At 44.8% G+C, this 20,154-nt stretch overlaps 2 long non-coding RNA genes across 3 annotated transcripts in view; one reads left to right on the top strand and one right to left on the bottom strand.

The window, feature by feature from the left end:
* Window positions 1–20,154, bottom strand: part of LOC114484703 (uncharacterized) — a 204,181-nt gene that overhangs the window by 121,953 nt on the left and 62,074 nt on the right. The gene's annotated exons all lie outside the window — the stretch shown is intronic.
* LOC129391756 (uncharacterized) overlaps window positions 1–20,154 on the top strand; it is a 31,385-nt gene that overhangs the window by 8,117 nt on the left and 3,114 nt on the right. The gene's annotated exons all lie outside the window — the stretch shown is intronic.

Raw genomic sequence — 20,154 nt, 5'->3', positions numbered from 1 at the left:
GCTGGGCCCGTGAGCCATGGCCGCTGGGCCTGTGCGTCCGGAGCCTGTGCTCCGCAACGGGAGAGGCCACAGCGGTGAGAGGCCCGCGTACCACAAAAAAAAAAAAAAAAAAAGACTCGGTATACTAGCTCATAGTAATCATCCATTGATACATTTTTTTCCTCTTTGGTCTCTGAAAAAAATATCAAGTTTTTTCTTAGTGACATGAGCAAATGCTCACAACTTAAGCAAAAAAGAAAAAAAGGAGGAGAAAAAAATTATATCTATTGGTTCTCACTATTGTTTAAAAAAAATAGCATATACTGTTGGTAACTGAAACTAGTTAAATAGTTATGATAACTAAACAGATCTATACAATAAAAACTAGAAAGAAAGACACTCAAAATATTGTTATTTAAAAAAAAACATAGAATGTACAACTTCAAGAGTGAACCCTAATGCAGACTATGGATTATGGGTGACAATGATGTGTCTACATACAGGTTCAACAATTTTAACAAATGAACCACTCTGGTGGGGGACATTGATGCTGGGGGAGACCTGGGGGTATAGGAGTATATGGAAAATCTCTGTACTTTTCACTGTTTTGCTGTGAACCTAAAACTGTTCAAAAAGATAAAGTCTATATGTAAAAACAAAACAAAACCAAAACCAATCTATAGAAATGAGACCTGTTCAGTCTGCATTCAGGTTTGGGGAAAGATTGTCTTTCCTGAATAAAGGCAAGCAATCAAGTGCTGCTTTGTTCACATCCGAGGCTATGCTTGTCTATATCTTGGTTACACAGACACGTCCTGATTTATACACATTCACTCCACATGTACATTCAACCACATCCGACCTACCACACTAGACTTCCAACCAGCCACTATGTCAAAGGATTTCCTTCCCTCCCAGCCTCCTCTGGCCTTTCCTTCCCCTCTACTTCTCTTTCTCTATCACTCCTCTTCCCTTTTCACTCCCCTCTGTAGGGCCCACTGCATTTTGTTGCTCTATGTCTCTGAGCCCTTCTCCTCCATATCCCAGGGTCTTGGTCCTCACTTTACCAGGAAAGCAAGTGGTAGGGGAATGGGAGGCTAGCCTGGCAGGTGATAGATGGGATCAGAAAGACCCAACAGGGGAGTTCCCTGGCGGTCCAGTGGTTAAGACTCCTAACTTCCATTGCAGGGGGGCACGGGTTCGATCACTGGTCAGGGAACTAAGATCCCGCATGCTGCATGGCGCGGCCAAAAAAATGAAAAACAGAAAGAAAGACCCAACAGGATGTGAGTATCCTGATGACAAGTAGGCTATCAAGGATGAAGGTTTGGAAGCAGGACTCAAGATCTCAACTGGATGGAAAGAAACAAGATGAAATCCAGTAAAGATAACTATAAGCATCTGCACTGGATTCAAATAGTCAGTGTCCCTGGTCTGTGAAACTCAGCTCCCTTCGAAAAGCCCTTGGGGGGCGGGGGTTTCTTGACTCAATACGAGCCAACAGCCAAACACGGCTGCCAAGATACATATCAGAACCAGGTTTGGTCAGGCCGTATCAGAGAAGGCTAGGGAAAAAAGGACACTGACAAACTAGAACATGTAGCGCCCAGTGACCAGGAAGGTAAGAGGTCTGGAAACTTTGATATAGAAGAAATAACTGAAGAAATGGGACACTTGTGCCTGAAAATAAGAAACAGGGAGTCACAAGAGTACCTTTAATTTGTTGAAGAGCCATACTGTAGAAGAGGGGTTAGTTCTAGAAGGCAACATCACAGTGGAAATTACAGAGAGGTAACATGTAGCTGAAGATCTGAAGAACTCTCTCTCAGTCCAAACATCACAACCATGGAACAGGCTGCTGTATGAGGCAGGGAACTGCCAGTCAGCTTAATAATTTCAAAGAAAGCTCAAGAATGATCTACAAGCGTTTGTGGAGGCCCTGGCCTCAGAAGTCCCTTTTGGTCTCGACGTGCTATGATTCCATCTTGGGTTAATTGGGGAAGGCATATCTGAATTCAGGAAGCAGGTGAATTATAGAATCAAGTTTTAACATATACAGATATTAGCTATATCTGAAGCCAGGTAAATAATGTGGCCTGATGAAAGACCTCAGGGGCCAGACAGAATGGAGATGAGCCAGGACCAAAATTAGCTAGGTGCCACTAGGTTTGCAAGGCTGATTTAGAACCTAACATTCAAAGGACACTCATAATCAGTTTCCATAAGAACAAACAACATTCATCAAGCACTAATAACAGGCAGATCCCAAAGGTTCCTGTCTCCTGGAATTAAAAGCCAAATAACTCAAGTTATCTTGGGTCAGATGCAGGTGAAGTAAGAGCTAAGAAGGGACCGTGAGACTAAATCAGAAGCCACAGGCCTTCACATGGTTTTGTTCAACCAAATTTAAAATACCTATTTAGAGCCTTTGGTTTTTAAATGTGTACTTACCTAAAGTGAGGCTGGATCTTTTTTTTTTTAAACATCTTTATTGGAGTATAATTGCTTTACAATGGTGTGTTAGTTTCTGCTTTACAACAAAGTGAATCAGTTATACATATACATATGTTCCCATATCTCTTCCCTCTTGCGTCTCCCTCCCTCCCACCCTCCCTATCCCACCCCCCCTAGGTGGTCACAAAGCACCGAGCTGATCTACCTGTGCTATTCGGCTGCTTCCCACTAGCTATCCACCCTACGTTTGGTAGTGGATATATGTCCATGCCACTCTCTCACTCTCTCAAGTCCATGCTCTAGTAGGTCTGTGTTTTATTCCCGTCCTACCCCTAGTCTCTTCATGACATTTTGTTTTTCTTAGATCTATATGTGGCACCCCCTGGGCACTTTGTTAGAAATGCAGAGTCACAGGTCCCTCCCCAGACCTACTGAACAAGAACCTGCATTTTAACAAGAGCCCCAGGTGGTTCACAGGTGCATTCGAATTTGAGAATCACCGCTCTACCTTAGAGTTGACAAAAACGTTGCTTTGTTACTGTCTTATGTTATCGACAGCCAGATAGCGCAATCCAAATATGGGACATGTATGAGTATATTTATGGAGACAGTCTTTGCCATTAAGACTGTCCCCTCTGCAAAATAGGTTCCTGTGGTTACAGAAAGACCAACAATTGCTAGCCAAGTTATCCTATGCTGAATCAGGAAGCTGGGTTTAGACTGAAGTAAAGAGAACTTGTACCTCAGGACCAGATGGTGTCTGCAATGACAGGGAAGTGAGTTTGAGCCTTGGGATCAAAGATCACAGAAGTAAACCAATGCTCTGGAACTTACCAATCCAATGTTAAGAGGAGGGAGCAATTAGGTTGGTTAAGATGAGTACATTGCCATTCCTAACCTTTAGGTGTCCCCCTCATTATTATTTTAAATATATGACCTTGTGCTCTACCCTAGTGCCGTTTAGTGCTATTTCAGACGGGGTGACATGTTGCAAAGGGTACCTGGCATGTGGCCTGGACTGGAGCTAGGATGAACAAAGGGAAATTTAGGTTTTTATAATGAAATGCCTTGAAACTTTTTTGCACTACCCAAGTATTACATTGTCCTTTTTAGAGTGAGAAACAACCCAAGAAACAAAGATAAAGGCAAAAATATCAAGGCTTAAAATGAAGGATAGTCTGGCCTTGAATCAATCAGAAGATCCACGATTTTAATTCACATCTAACCACAAAAAGCAACGAAATGGCCTTTTGATTTGTTCCAGTTTTAAGACCAAATCCAAACATCTTACCTAATAAGGATGCTCAAGATCATTACTCATCTAGTAACATTCCTCCTCTGAAAATTCCAAGAAGGGCTTTCTTTAGACCAACATTTAAACAGAGTTCAGCCTCCCAACTCTCCATGGTTTGGCCCTATAATGAGGTGCAACAGACTCAGCAGGCGAAACCCAAGTTCATGAAGCACAAATCTTGACCTCTCTCCAACAGAGAGCCCAAGAAGGGTAGTAGCTACCTCTGTAGTTCTTCCCTTACACCATCATTTTTTTTTCCTGCTCCATAAATCAGATGGAAAAAAGAAAGTCTTGTTTCACCTTTGCAACAGGACAAATTACTTGCAAGCAAAAGGAATGCTGGGTGACCACGCCCTCTGCTTAGTGGGTCCAGCTTGTGTGCCAGGCAGGCTTTGCCCACAGGAATGAATAAACCTGGAAACAAGGGCAGGGTGGCGGAGGAGGCGGTGGCTGGGGGGTTGCAGGGGACATGGGAGCCATGGAGGGTGCAGGTTTCCACGCCACATCCTTCCTCTCCAAATGCGCTCCTGTAGCAGTATGTTCCGGACCATCAGGGAAGCTGTTAATCAGCATCCACACACTTTTCAATAAGAAAGTCACGTTTATTGACAACTTTACCCCTGGCTCCACCCAGAGAGGGAGTCTGCTCTCAAAGGCCTGGTTTTCCATGGGTCAGAAAAGAACCAGGCCGCCCCAAGGCAGAGCACACCCATGCTTGCTTTATCCATCAGTTTAGCTAAAGAAATCAGCAGTATTTATTTAGCGGCAACTATGGAGCTGCTGCTGGGGAATACTGAAACCAAATGTGCAAGATTCCATACCTGGCGTCAAGAAGGTCCCTGTTTTGTTGAGAGGGAAGGGATAAGATATGCCAACATGAAAAACTAGCAGAAACAAAGCAGTAGTTAATAAATGCCAAGAGAGTGCTAAAGACAAAGAAAGTTATTGTCATTTCATTAAATTGAAGCAAAGTGTATTATAACAGGAATGGGGTTGGAGGGTGGAGGGCAGTCCAGAGATCTGTAAGTCTGAGGTCCTGGGGGAGGTGGGATGGGAACTACGCAAGGACAGCTTCACGCATTCAGGGCTGCAGAGAAGATGGGGCGGTTCAAGGGGGCTATAAAACTGGGAGGAAGAGGTACAATTGAGTCATCATGGGGGCCAGTGGCTGCGGTAGAGGCCTCTACTCTGTGCAAGACTCCTGTCCTGGCTTGCGCCACGGTCCAGAATAAGCCCTTGTCAAGGAAGGGCAGAGCCATTCTGAAGAATGGCATGACAGATCCGGCGCCCACTCCTGACTGCAGGAAGTCAGGAGATTCCTGCAATTCCCCCTTCTGCCCTACTGGCCAGCCTCTTGGTTATTTCAAGGTCTTTGGGGTGCTCTGCTTCCACAGGGAGACCCAGGACCAATGACTGTAAAGTTAAATCTATCACCAAAAAGATGTAGAGATATTTGTCATAGGGAGACCTTGACAGAGAGGGAAACATGCCAAACAGTGCCACCTCCACACCAAGATGGCTAAGACCCCAGCCAACTAAGAAAACTGAAGCCATTGAGGCTGCCCCCACCACCACCTTTTCCCTCCTACTGATTTAACTCCATGGCACCTACTGCTCTGGATCCCACCACTAGTCTCAGAGGATGGGGGTCAGCCTTCCTGTTCGAGGCCAGCCTCTCCCTCCCAGCTTCAGCAGCCATCTTCCTTCTTTCTTCTGTTTGTCACTGCGCCCTTTTTTTTTTTGTGGTATGCGGGCCTCCCTCTGCTGTGGCCTCTCCCGTTGCGGGGCACAGGCTCCGGACGCGCAGGCCCAGCGGCCATGGCTCACGGGCCCACAGGCCCAGCGGCCATGGCCCACGGGCCCAGCCACTCCGCGGCACGTGGGACCCTCCCAGACAGGGGCGCGAACCCGGTTCCCCTGCATCGGCAGGCGGACGCGCAACCACTGCGCCACCAGGGAAGCCACTGCGCCCTTTTTATTCACTCTCTTCTCAGCCTATAACACATGAGAAATACCCCTCCAATCCAAAAAACCCAAACTCGACAGAAACACAACACACACACACACACACACACACACACACACACACACACTTCCCTTTTACCTTCTGCAACCACTGTCCATTGCCCTCCTTTCCTTTTCAGTCACAAGCCTATGCTTCTGCCACACAGACGCCATCTCTCTCTATATAAATACACACGCGCGTGCGCACACACACACACACACACACACACACACACACACACACACTTCCCTTTTACCTTCTGCAACCACTGTCCATTGCCCTCCTTTCCTTTTCAGTCACAAGCCTATGCTGGCTGCATCCATTTCCTCAATTCCATTCAGCCCCCAACACTGGCTCCCCCTGCCCACTCTGGCTCCCCTGAAACATGCTATCCTTAAGATCACCAATGACCTCCTTGTTTCCAAATCCGGTGAAAACTGTTTCATCGTCATCTGCTGTATTTGACACTGTTGCCTTTTCACTACTTCATTCCCTGGTTTCTATGTCCCCTGGTTCTCTTCCTGCCTCACTGACTATCCCATAACTGACCCCATTGGGGAACCAAGTGTCCTCTCCTTCCAGGAGCTTCCATAACACCCTATACTGAGTTATTTTATGCTCCTTTAACACTCTGGCCCTTACTAAATTATACCAAAATGATCTGTCCATGTGTGTGTTTCCTCTATGAAGCAGAAAGGCCCCAGAGGGAAGCGGCTATGTCCATTCATCTTCATGCCCCTAGTACCTATTACAGAGTACGGTGTCCACAGGTGTGCAATAAATTTGTTCAGCTGGCTTGGATCAAATACCGAAGACAAATGAGGCTGATATTCAGCTTCATAATTTATTCAGGATTTTATTTCCAAGCACATGTGTTATTTCACTTTTACTCATAGGCCCCTATTCTAGAGTAGCAGCCAAATTTCCAAATGGTCTGTGGTAAGGAGAGCTGGGCTAGAGCTCCACATTCAGTGGGACACCTCCAGGCTCATTTCTCAACGTCTTTCTTAGTCCACTTTTTTAGCTTTGGGTTCAGCGTACTGCTGAGGTCGTCTACTTATCTGGCCTTGTGCTCATTTGTGGGTGCTCGGTTCTTGCCAAACAGAATGTGACACTCAATCCTGCAACCATCTTGACCCCTGGGTAGTTCTGTAGGTACCCTGAAACTCTGTGACTGGAGACTCGGTGTTTTTAATTGGTTATCCTTCTACATATTTATAGCAATAGTGGTCACCATGTAGACCAAACTCGCACATCGTTCTTCTAGACTTTTACAGAGTCACCTACAAAACAACGTTGACATTCTGGAACCCCGTGAACCCACACTAATCCTTATTATGGGAGAGTAGGTATGTTATCAGCTGACAGAATCTCTAACCCAACATGCCTCATATTGTTGCCATGACCTCAGCCTGTCTGCATGATCCCAGTGTTTAGAATGGAACCCCTTCCCTTCCCGGGGCTGTCCTTTTTCTTAGTGACTCTGACTTTGGATTCTGATTCTGATCTGACTGATTTCTTATCCAGCAGTGTAGATCCTGGCACTATTCTTGGGATGTCTTGGCTTTTTTCCCAGTGTCTTGGCAACTTGTCCTGACTCTTGCCCCTTTGGCTCTGACCCAGGTTTACTCATCCAGACCTTTATTTAAGAGCCATGCAGCAACCATTTCAGATAGCTCCTTCCTTCCTCTCCCATATGTCCACAAAGGCTTACTTACAACCCTTCCCATCCCTTTAACCTCTGTAAGAAACTCAGCTTCAGTGATAACCATGGGTTTGTGGCTTCCCTAAAACAACCATCTCTGCCTAGCAGGTCCAGATCATAAGGGATAGGCCATGCCGAACCTATAAACACTCCCGCAGCCCACTGGGTATCTGAGACATTGATGTGCTGTGGATTGATGTTAGGTCACAGTGAGTAGAAAGGTAAGGAACACCCTGAATGGGATTAGAACACTTCACCACTTAACTCATGGCGAGCCCCTGAGCAAGCCATTCCATTCTTTTGGTCTAGATGATCTCTGAGGGTCCCTCAAGGTCTACTAGTTTGGGTTCCTGGTTCAAGAGGTTCCTCCAGGGCTGTGAGAACCTGATTCACTGCTATCACTGCTTTCTCTAGTAACCCTTGAAGACTGCCTGTCAAGTCACTTAACTGTCTAAGAGAGGCCTCCAATGTCCCAGGCACATCATTCACAATAGCCTTCTAACAAGGGCTCACTCTGTTCCAGCTTAATTCAAATGCCATAGAAGCTGGTAGAGAGGGCAGCCAAGAGAGTGGTCAGCCAGGTCTCTGAGGCTCTTCAGACCCCAACTGAAACTGACAAACTATAAACATGTGGTTTAGGGTTCCCTGATGTTTGACTCCATGGGACCACTGCCCCCTTTCAACTGGAGCCAGGCCCCTTGGAGACATGGCCAGCGCTTTGGGCTGCACTCACAAGTCTGAACTCACCTGCACATTCATTGTCTGGACCAGAAATTGGCAAACATTTTCCGTAAAGGGCTAGATAGTAAATATTTTCGACTTTGTGGGCCACACAGTGTCCGTCAACCCATCAACCACTAAACTCGGCCATTACAGCACAGAGCCAACAACACTTAACAAATAAGTGTGGCTGTATTCTAATACAACTTTATCTACAAAAACAGGTCGGGGGGGGGGACTTCCCTGGTGGTCTAGAGGTTAAGACTCCATGCTCTCAATGCAGGGGGCCCAGATTCGATCCCTGGTCAGGGAACTAGGTCCTGCTTGCTGCAACTAAGAGCCCACACACAGCAATGGAGATCCCGCGTGCCGCAACTAAGACCCAGCACAGCCAAATGCATAAATAAATAAATAAATAAATATTAAACAAACAAACAAACAAAGGTCAGGGGCCAGATTTGGCCTGAGGGCTGTAGTTCGCCCATCCCTGGTCCAGCGCTACCCACCGCCAGCTGAAACTGGTAATTTTGCTCCTCAGTAGGGGCACCTGATTTATGGAACTAAGTTGGATCCCTTTGCGGGTGTCCCTTTTGTCGGTATAATCTTGCATGGCTAGATCATTAACAGTGACATCTATGGTTAGATTAGGACACAAGCTGCCCGAAGACATTTAAGGTCAACTAAATTAGTACCAAGGCCCCATACATTGGCTGACATTTTATTTTGTGTGTCAACAGATTACTGTTACTCTTAATCACCATTTGCCAAGGGCATTCTCCCCGAAAGCAAAATTTTAGAGGACTAGAGCATTATAATGCCATCCAACCTGAGTGCGTTGTTGGGCTGAATTTCAGCAATGACCTAAGTGATTCCAGTTCCAGATGGTCACCATATGTCCTAATACATGTGTGCTAATAGCCTGTGTTAGAAGTAGAAAAAGTTTCCATTGACCCTCCCTATTTCCATCTCTGGTCTCCAGAACAGCCCAGGCCCCAGCTTTCTGTGGTTTCTGTGACATGTTGCTGAGATAGGTTCAGAGCAAAGAGGAGAGCAGGCAGGGCAGTACTGTGGAAGGAGCACAAAGTTTTGAGCTGGGTCCAACTTTCAGCTTCACTCATAATTTCAGGTTCTACATCTGTAATGTGGGAATTATAATGCTAATACCCACTACACAGGACTGTTAGAGGATGATGTGACATGAAGGATGTGAAAGTACTTTGGAAAGGACAATTTAGTTATTATCGTTGTTACCTCATCAGGTGGTGACAAGCCTAGCCCCTCCCTGCTTCCAACTGTCATTGTTCAGGGATGTTTCCTAACTGTCACACAGAGCAGTTGGGAAAGAAGACTCTCAAGCTGAGACCTGATAAGTGTCTGTCAAATGGCCTCTCTGCACACATTCTGATTGGCCTTTAAATGATGGGAAAAATAGAACCTCCTCTCTATCTGTAGAACTTTGATAGATGTGCGTTTAAGTGTCTTCCCAAGCAGTAACTCATTTATTCTCACTGCAGACCTTTAAGGAAAGCAGAATAAGTACCACTATCGCATCCATTTTTCAGATAAGAAAACTGAGGGAAAGAGCCATTAAAAGAGTATACAGAAAGCATCCATCTGTTTGCTGAAGAGCCTGGACCTAGAATCCAGGTCTCTTGAACCTAAGCTAGGCATTCCACAAGGTTAGCCTTTCCTCTCACAAAAATAAAATCCCTTCCGGGATTTCTCCCAGTTCTCTTTTTCGTTAAAAAGATGAGTTTGGAACACAATTTAAGATGCTATACATCTGGCCCTTCCTGTGGCATCTGTCACCCTGCTTTTTGTCAATGTCTTACCTAGAAACTACATTCAACCCAAAAGAGGCTGATGAAGGTTTGTGGAAGTAGGGAGGAGGGGAAGAGAAGCAATTGCTCTCATCACTAAAATAAATGCCAAAAAGGAAAACCTATCTAATTTGGAGCTTATCTAGTCTTTCACAGAGAGAAAAAAATAAAAGCAAGATCCTGGTTTAGTTGTACGTTCTCCCAAGCATTGATTTTTGCCTGAGAGCTCTGAAAATGTCTACGAGGTCATCACAGAAGCCTTAACAGCATGCCTCCATCTCTCATAAAGCTTTAGGACAAGCCAGTGTCTTCCTGGTTCCCTAACTAAAGGTGCGTTAGTCGCATCTAGAAAAATAATAGTGTCCTGCCTACTGGCAAAGCCAGGTGTGATGCTGCCTACTGGCAAAACCAGTTGCAATGCTGAGGGGCCAACAGCTTTCCAGGTGGACCCAGGTCAGCACAGTACACAGCTGTTGTCTTCTTAGCAGTTAACATGTTCCGAGTGTGGGTCAGTTTGCATCCCATTTTAACATCTTAGAACTGGATTTCATACTCAGGCCATCACTATAGAAGGACGTAGACCCCAGGAACTAATATACTGCTTATATGTAATATGTATATGTATATGTGTACGTGTATATATATATATATGTAAAATTTTTATTAATATTATTTATTCAACTTTTGAGTAGGCCATAGATTCACATGCTCAAACAAAAACCATTTGAAAACATATAAATGAAAAGACTCCTCTTCATCCTTTTCCCCAGGCTCCCCTCCTCATAGATAACTATTGTTATTACTGTATTCCATCCAATCTAAGACATCATCAATTTTAAGTTGCATCATTATTTCATGTACCATTAAGAAAGATAATACAGCTAATTATATTCTAAAATGCCATATAATGAAAGATACGTTCCTATTTCACAGATGTCAAGATGAGAAAAAAAGGTATATCTTAGAATCAATGAAATATGGTTGTCTCCTTGTGTATGTTTCCTAATTTCTTTATGCAAATACAAACAAATATGAGTATAGATGTCAGTTCTACATCCTCAACATAGCAAAGAGTACATAATGGTCTCCTCATTGCTTTTTTTCACTTCAAAGTGTATCTTGGTGATCTGATTGTATCATTATAGAGAGATGGCCCTCATTCATTTTTATGGCTGCATAGTATTCTATTGGGTAGATGTGATATAATTTATTTAACCAGTTCTCAATTGTTGGACATTTGGGGTTGTGTCTAATCTTGTGCTATTTCAAATAATGCTGCAACGAATAGCCTTGCATGTACATCACTTCGTAAGAGCAAGTATTTCTATAGGATAGAGTACTGAAGTTGAACAGGTGGGCAAAATAGAATAGGCATTTGTAGTTTTGACAGATATTGCCAAATCATCTGGCATAGGGGATCATACCAAACTTACCCTCCCACAGGTAAGGTATGAGCATGCCTGTTTCCCACAGCTTGGCCAACAGACACTTGGTAGGCTGTTGTTATTTTTCATAAATCTGATAGGTAAAAAGAAATGGTACTTTTGTATAGTTCTATTTTATATTTCTCATATTATGAGCACAGTGGAGCATCTTTTCATAACTTTTAGAGACATTTATATTTCCCTTTCTGTGAACTGTCTGTATCCTTTGTCCATTTTCCCGTTAGGTTGTTGCTCGTATCAATTTTTTTTTCAGGGAGATTTGTATTTTGTGATTTGGCTGGCAATTTTTCTTCTAGTTATTTATTTATTTAACTTTATTTATTGTTCTTTTTGCCATGCAGAGAGTTTAGTCTCATTTGCATGTAATTAAATTTATCACCCTTTTCTTTTATGGATTCCAGTTTCCAAGTCATACTTAGAAAGGCCTTGTTTACTCCCAGATTATACAAGAATTTCCCTATGTTTTCCACTAGTAATCTTTAAGATTTTATCTTTTTGCATTCAAATCTTGGATCAGATTTGGGATTTGTCCTGTTATATGATATGAGGACTGGATTCCTTTTAAGTTTATCTAGATGGCTAACCAGTTGTCCCAATACCATTTATTAATCAGTCCCTCTTTTCCCACACTATTTGGAAATTTATAACTACATTCCTATATGTATTTGGTTCCATCTCGAATCTGTTCCACTGGTCTTGGGTCTGCCTATTTATAAACTACCTATATTTTAAATTAAATTCAGTAATAATTTCAGATGTGCAGTCTGAAGTCACTCTCGAGGACTGTTCACTCATAAAGGCCCCACCTGAAAACCCATTTTTGACACCACCTGTCCTGTTTTACAAACTATACAATAAAAAACCGCCAGAAGAACTGCTCTATTCAATGAAGGCCTCCAGGGAGCACTTGGTGACATGACATGGCTGCTGTTTGATAGAATAGCAACACTGATCATTACAGATGTATTGCTTACAGCTCCAAAGGTACTTACACACCAGAACCCTACACAGGAACGGCCAATGCCACTTAGCAACGAAGTTCATTGCTCAAACACTCCAGGCACTACACAGCCCTCCTTCTGCAGACTAAGTCCTACCTTGCTTTACCCAACCTGCCTTTCACACACCACGTTCTTCCTCTTACCTCTTAGAGCCTCCATTCTTAATTCTCATCCTCCCCTAATACTCTCACCTGACCCTTGACCTCCATTACCAACTTCCTGGTCCAAATCGCCAACATCTCTCTTCTGGACATAGCCTCCCTCCTAACTGCTTTTCCTACCTCCAGTCTTAGCCTCACTAGTTCAGGCTCCATATGGTGGACAGTGATATTTCCAAAGCACAAATCTGATCACGTCACTGTATAGCTTTAAAACCTTTCAAAGGCTACCCATTGTTCAGGATTACAACCAACATCCTTAACGTGGCTATATAAGATCCCACGTGATCTGGTCCCTGATGGCCTCTCCACCCTCATCTTACATCATACCCCCCTTCACTCCCTCTGTTTCAGCCACACTAGGGCCCTTTCAGTTCCACAAACACATTTTGCACGTGCTGTTCCTGCTGCTTGCAATGTTCTTCCTCCCATTTTTTTTAACCTATTTATCTTTCAGCTCTCAGCTCAAACCCACTTCCTTAGTGTTTTCAATTTTTAATCTCCTGATGTCATGTCCTTTCCTTTATAGTGTTTGCCTCGGTTCATAATGAGACATTTACCTGTATTGTTATTTGGTTAATACATGTCTTTCACAAGCACCATAAGGGAAGTACCACCTTCCTTCCCTTATCCTGATATCTAGCAGGCTATCTAGCCCAGCACACAGTAGGATGCCACAAAGTACTGAGTCTGTTAAATCCCTGTTTGTTTCAAATATAGTATTTTAACTTACCATTGAATAGCCACTTATTCATCAATGGCTTTGATACTTCCAGATATACATAATCCAGAGTAAAAGAAAGAAAGTAGGATCCAAGTTCTCCCACAGAAAACTGCTTGTGACTTCCTTCTGCATGTAGTCAAAAAGCAGACATCCAATCTGGAAGCAAAAGAATCTGGCTAAATAGATTCTGTCCCCATAGGATTTATGGACCAGAACATGGGCCTGGCCAGTGGTCTAAATGATAGTAGATCTCCAGGGGGTTTGGTACTTTGGCTTAGTTACCTAAAGACCTACAGGTGTCTCCAGTTCCAGCCCCTCTTCCCAGCTTCCCTATCAGCCTTGTATTCCCTTCTTTCCTCCTCATCAAAGTCACCATTTTGTCCAGGACAATAGGGCTTCTAAGATACCAAACATACGGTCTCCTCATAAATACTTAGCCCCTCGATCCTAAGACTATAGCTTGGAATGGCAAACCTAAGGCAAGTAGGGGATGGAAGGACTGTAGAGATTTTTGCATTCAGTACATGAGAACTTTAAACTCTGGTTGGTGGACTACAAAATAGTTCCCAGTGATCTTGGCCCTTTGATATTTGTGTCCTTCTGTCCCCTCCTATGTTGAATCAGAGCCGGTGTATATAGACAATAGAATACAGCAGATATGACACTGTGTGACTTACATATAAGTCATAAAGGCATTACAGCTTCTACCTTGGTCTGTTGGATCCCTTGCTCTGGGAAAGGCAGCCACCATGTCATGAGGACACTCAAGCAGCCCTGTGGAGTGACGCATATTGAGAAGAACTTTGGTTACAGAACCAACTTACCAGCCATGTGAGTGAGCTATATTGGATGGCTGCAGCCCCAGCTGATACATAAGTGCAATCTCATGAGAGATCTTGAGTCAGAAACCATGCAAATGAGCCACTCTTGAATCGCTGACCCACAGAAACCATGAGCAATAATAAACAATTATTGTTGTTTTAAGCCACTAAGCTTTGAAATGATTTGTTATGCAACCTCAGATACAGGCCATAAGGTCAAAAACAGAAGCCCAATGTCTGGTCTGTGTCTTCAGGGTTCTGGACACACGGCCTTTCCCCCTCCTATTTATACCTTTTCTCTTTCTCTTCCAGTGAACCACTATACTTAGGAAGGAATTTCTGTCCTTCATCTGGGCTTCCTTTATAATATACACATGCTTCTGCACTGGTCTGTATATGTGCAATAGAGCATAGTGGTTAACAGAGTCAGCTTTGGAGACAGAGTGCCTTAGTTTAAATTCCTGCTCTGCCATTTACTACAAGTATGACCTTGGGCAAATGATCTAATCTCTGTATGCCTTAATTTTCTAACCTTTAGAGTGGAAATAATAGTAGTACCTACATCACAGGCTTATTTCCAGTGCTCAGCACAAGGCCTGCCACATAGGAAGCACGCCAAAAACAGTTGTTTTGTTATTAATGTTATTCTTTCATTATTGGTAGTAGTAGTATGCTGATCATGCTGTGTTGATTGCATAATTTCACATCTCATTCTCTCTCTAGAGAGAGAGCTTCCTCAAGGCAATGCCTTGCTGCCATTTATCTTGGCCTCTTCAGCTTCCCAGCAGCATCCAGCCCGTGGTAGAGACCAGCCAACATATGTATAACTTAGGAGGGCTGCCTGTGATGGCCTGTAGGCAAACTGAAGGCCAGATACTTGAGCCACAAGGGAATAGAACAGAGCTATTGTGTGTAGTCCAAGAATGGGGCCAAAGAAAACACAGGGCAGAGCCAGGAATTGGGGCAGAAGTTAAGGCAAGAGGTCGCCCGGGTGAGTGGAGAGCAGGATAGCCCTGGCCAAGCTGTCCAGGTCCTTGCGCAGAAGCATCTACTTTCCTCTTAATGAAGGAATCTCAAGTTCCCCTGCTCAGCCTTCAGCCTTAGGTGGGATCTTCTGAATGTAAAAGGCCCTCACATTTGCTGGCATGGGTGGGGCCTTGGACAAGTCTCCTAAACTCACTAAGCCTTGGTTTCTCCATCTGTAGACTGAAGATAATAATAATCACTCTTAAGACTCAAGAACGCTGAGGGTTAAATGTGATCAAGCTGGTAAAGCGCTTAGTGCCCTCACAGGCACAGAGAGAGAGCCCAGTAAATGCTGACCGCTCTTTGCTTGGTAAAAAAGTCTTAGTGAATACAGTCTTTCATTTGCCAGGGTCTTGATGCCAAAGAATGCCAATGATTCTCAGGCTTTTCTGCCTCATTTGCAGAAAGAACCAAGGTGTGCACGCACGCACACAGGCACACAGACACCCCCCCCCCCCCCACACACACACACCCCCCACACACACACCCTTGCTTCTGGAAGAGGTTAATATTGTGACCGGTACAATTAGCCCCTTTCCATCTGATAACAACCTCATCTAAGGAATTCACAACCGTTAATTAGAGGCACCAGGCAATCTTAGGAGGGAGGAAAATGATCGCTCAGGCTCTACCCGCGTCTGAACCAAGTTGCTCTGGGGTAACCTCAGTCACAGAGCCTGGGCCCGAGCAGGGACAGAACAGGATGGAGCCTGCCAGCCACCAGCCCCTCCACACTGCCTCTTCTCTCTTCAAGACTCCAGGGGGCTGACTGGAGGCCCTGCAGTTGTAAGTTCATTATTAAATCATTTCTCACAGAAAGAAGAAAAGGACTCGAAGCTCCACACACCGTGGTTTTTAAGATGCTAGTCTCTCTTCAATAGAAATTGAATTCACTGATGTAGCCCAGGGAAAAGCCAGCTCCTTTCTCCCCTCCAAATGACTCTTTCAGGGTAATATAGCAGTTAAACCTTCAGGTGCATAATAGCACGCCGGTCTATTAGCTGAGGCGATTTTCTTCTTCAGCTTGCAGCTTCTTGCCTGACAGTTGTCACCTAGACAACCATGTCTCCATGAACTCCAGAGGAGACTGGGGGGTGTCCTCTGAGGAGACAGCCAGCCCGATACATCAAATCTTCTGGTGCGAAGGAACCATCCTTGGCTTTGCGATGTGGAACACGCTAAATAATGCATTCAACTGTTGTCTATTCATCTTTTCCATCGCCACCACCGCAGGCCCCTCCTTGCCTGTGACCTTGAAATGCTCCCTCAACTTCAGGCCTTCCCATTCTCCTGTTATCAGCAAATCTCGTTTGGTGTGAGTGTGTGTGTGTGTGTGTGTGTGTGTGTGTGTGTGTGTGTGTGTAGTTAACAACTTTCTAACCTTGCAGCTTCCTAGCTATGCTTTTTATTTTCAAACAAAAGAACTGCAAAGGCAGAAAGTTCTCTGTACCAACGTGTTAGGAAACTCTAATCAGACAAGCCCTGGACACTCCTGTGACTTAATGAGGAGGAGCCATCATGGTCACGATAGGCCCCTGCCTGGGAAGGGCTGAGCCCCAAGGCAGGAAGGGAGAGCCGCCCCTCCTGGTGTAAAACAACAAACAGCACCACGCTGGTGAAATCAAGGAGTAAGGAGAACAAAATGGCAATTACAGGCCAAAGGGCCAAAGTCACAATTTCCTCACACCAGGAAGCAGTGTGGCATGTGGATTGTGGGCCCTTCCAGGACTAGGAAGAGAAAGTCTGGGAGGCCTGCGGAGGCGGCTTTGAGATACACAGTGAGGTCTGCACGCCTCGAACATCACAAGCAAGGGGCTGGTGACTCACTAGGTGTGTACATGTGTGCTGTTGGGGAATCCATCCTAACTGACAAATACTGAGTGCCTGTGTGTTTTCCTGAGCTCTCTTCTAGACCTTGGGGATAGAGCACTAAACTAACTAGCCAAAGATCCCTGCCTTCTGGAGTGTACGCCATAGGAGAGTACATGTTGCTAAACATTATTTTTAGATCATCAGATTGTCAGTTAAGTGTTTCCTGGAAGTGCTTGCAAGGCAAAGACTGTGGGGGAAGAATGTTGATTTTAGTATATTAGTCCATCCTAAGCATCACACATGCCGAACAAAGCAAGCTGCCTTGTGAGTTCTTAACCTGGGTCTTCATGGTTACCAAGGCTCCACAAGCTAGACCTTGGCCTTGTCTTTTACAGCCGTAGTGGCCACACTGTCTGCCCAGGGTCCCTGTGTGTGGGAATCACTCAGTGGTGTGCTGGAGCCAGCTGATACTGTCTCATGAGGACTGACTGTATGCATCTCTTCTCAATCCCATGTTTAGTGACATCATGTTGCTAGCCTGAAGTTGGTAATGGTGGGAATATCTACACCATAGAAATCAGCTATACATCGGGGCTTCTGGTTTTTGTTTGTTTGTTTGTCTGTTTAAATGGTGGTTTATCAGCAGACTTCTAGAACCACCCCTCCCTCAGGTCCCCCATGTTCTGCTTGGCCCGTGATATTTGGGTAGCATGACACCATCCTCCCCAACACAACACATGGCCTGAGTCTGCTCGGTCAGACTGCTCCATCCTCCTGGTCACATCATCTGGTACAGGGATGAGCACGTGACCCACAACAGGTCAATCAAAGCCTTCTTCAAGATTTTCAGCAGAGCTGTTAGAAAAAGGTGCTCTCCTCCTGTGAGATCACGAGGAGTAAGGATCATGTGAGCCTAGAGTTGCCATCTTTCTTCCAATCTCTTCTCAGCCAGCCGGACCGTAAGGCCAACAAAGAAGAGAGCAGAAGCAAGAGATGGACAGAAGGCAGCGCCCTGACAGCATTTCTTGTGCATCTGGAGCTAATATTACTTTTTGCTGTTGTTCTTAAGCTAGGTTGAGCTGGAATTCTGTCACTTGCAACCAAAAGAATCCTAACTCCAATATATTGTGTGCCCTCAGAACTTTCTCCTTCATAAACTGGCTCAGCTCTTAAGCAGAGAGCAGCAGATGATGTCAGTGTCCTGCTCTCGTCTCCTTGGCACTCGCTGTCCCCATGTAGCCTGATGCCTTCTTACTGTAAGCAAATGAGATGCTCTCAGCCCATAGGTGGGAGAGGCCAGGGTGCTGGGGAGGTAACTCACATAGGGGCAGCCCTAAGCCAGTAACCGACAGGAGATGGTGGAGAAAGATCCCAGCTTCCCCACCCGTCGGGTGGGACTTGGAGGCATGTTCCATACCATCTCCCTGGGATCCCCAGCAGGACTGTCGCCTACAGTGGTAACCAGTTTTGACACTATGAGTTGGTTTCCTTCTCTTCTCTGTCTCACTTCTCCACCCCTTAGTGATACTTCCTGGAGTCACCTCCCAAAGAAACTACATGCACCCAAATCCTTGTCACAGAGTCAGCTTCTGGGGGAATCCAGCCTAGAGGAATAGACCATTGCCCCCAAATTAAATAAATATGACTAATGATGACTACGACCCAAACCATTTTGCTCTTCTCTTTCTAATAGTCGATGTTTGTGGTTTCTCAGCCAAAGTTGTGTTGTGTTGTTTCATGTTACCCAATGCGTGGCTACAGAGTTAGTTTGCAAATGAGGAAAGAAAATTGCTATTCAGAACTGAAAGTGGGAGTCATAAAATCTAATTTGGGTTTGGTCTACATTTGGTTTTGTCTATAAAATAATAAAATCTGGACACACCCAGAGGTTTTCTTTGGGGCAGAAGTGAATGCAGAGCAAAGCTTTTACTGGTTTTCTCTTGCGAGAAAGTTGGGCAGCTGAAGATACTATCGCATGAAAACAGCTCCCTCCCTTCCGCCTGGTTGGTTCACAGTTACCACAGGCTGGTGGAGACACCTTAGTTAAGAAACCCATACTTGTCAGGGAAGTCAGGCCTGGAGTGACCTTTTCCCAAAGGCAGAGGCCGACTCTCTGGGTGTGTAAAAGTTGGGAGCGCGTTTGCTCACAAAATCAGCCAGTCCTGTGAGAGCCACACCCAGTCTTCCCAGGGAAGGACGAGAGAGAAAATACCTGTTCCAGGCATTAGGCTGCCAAGCTTTACAACTTACAACACCTAGATACCTGTATTTTTCCGAAGTCTTGGTTTGGGAGTAATTTCCTAACGCATTACAGCTCCTTTGGACTGGGTATGCCTCTGACTTCATGGTAAGTAGGTAGGGTGGGATTAATCAAATAAATTTAAGTGAAAGACTTCGCAATACCAGATGAAAAGAATCCAAATCTAGATGGCTGCACCTAATGCTTTCAGGAATTACGGATCTTTAAGGAGCAAATTTCAGAGGAGGGGTGTGGCACAGGGGAAAACCTGAACTTGGAATGTGAGTACCTGCACGTGAATTCCAGCTGTCACTGTCAAGCTGGCTGGCAGCATGTATAATGGTTATAAATATAGATTCTGGAGCCACACTACCTGGGTTTAAATTCCAGCTCCACTACTTACTAGCTGTGTGACCATGGGAAAGTTAAGTAACGTCTCTGGACCTAGTTCCCTCTTCAATGAAGCAGGGATAATAATGGTACCTGCCTTGTAGGACTGATACAAGCATGAAATGGATTAATAGCTCTCAAGGGTCTAGAAACCTGCCTGACACTTAGTAAGTGCCAACCTGTTTGCTTTTATTATTGGTCACAGGCTCTCTGGGCCTCGGTGTTCTCATCTGTAAATGGAGGATTCCTACCTGGCTTATACTGTGGGGTTCTATTAGGACAAAATGACACAATGTTATTGGAAGGGAAAATGTGGTAAAGCATAATATAAATTTAGGTTGTGATTAAATCAGCTCAAGCTTTTGTGGCCGACCATCCTCCCCTAAAGACTGGGGCTAGGCATTTAGAGGCTTGGTTAGTCTTGACTTCCAGGGAAGGAAACAAGAGCTCAGGGAAATACACCCTCCCCTCTACACGGGTTGGACATATGGCTAGCAGCTGGGATTTATGTAAAGCATTCTTCAAATTAGTCCAAAAGCCCCACTGTTTGGTTATTGCCCC

This window comes from Physeter macrocephalus, chromosome 21 (assembly GCF_002837175.3).
Source record: "Physeter macrocephalus isolate SW-GA chromosome 21, ASM283717v5, whole genome shotgun sequence".
In the NCBI taxonomy this organism is placed as follows: Eukaryota; Metazoa; Chordata; class Mammalia; order Artiodactyla; family Physeteridae; genus Physeter; species Physeter macrocephalus.
This window is presented reverse-complemented; position numbering and strand designations above follow the sequence as displayed.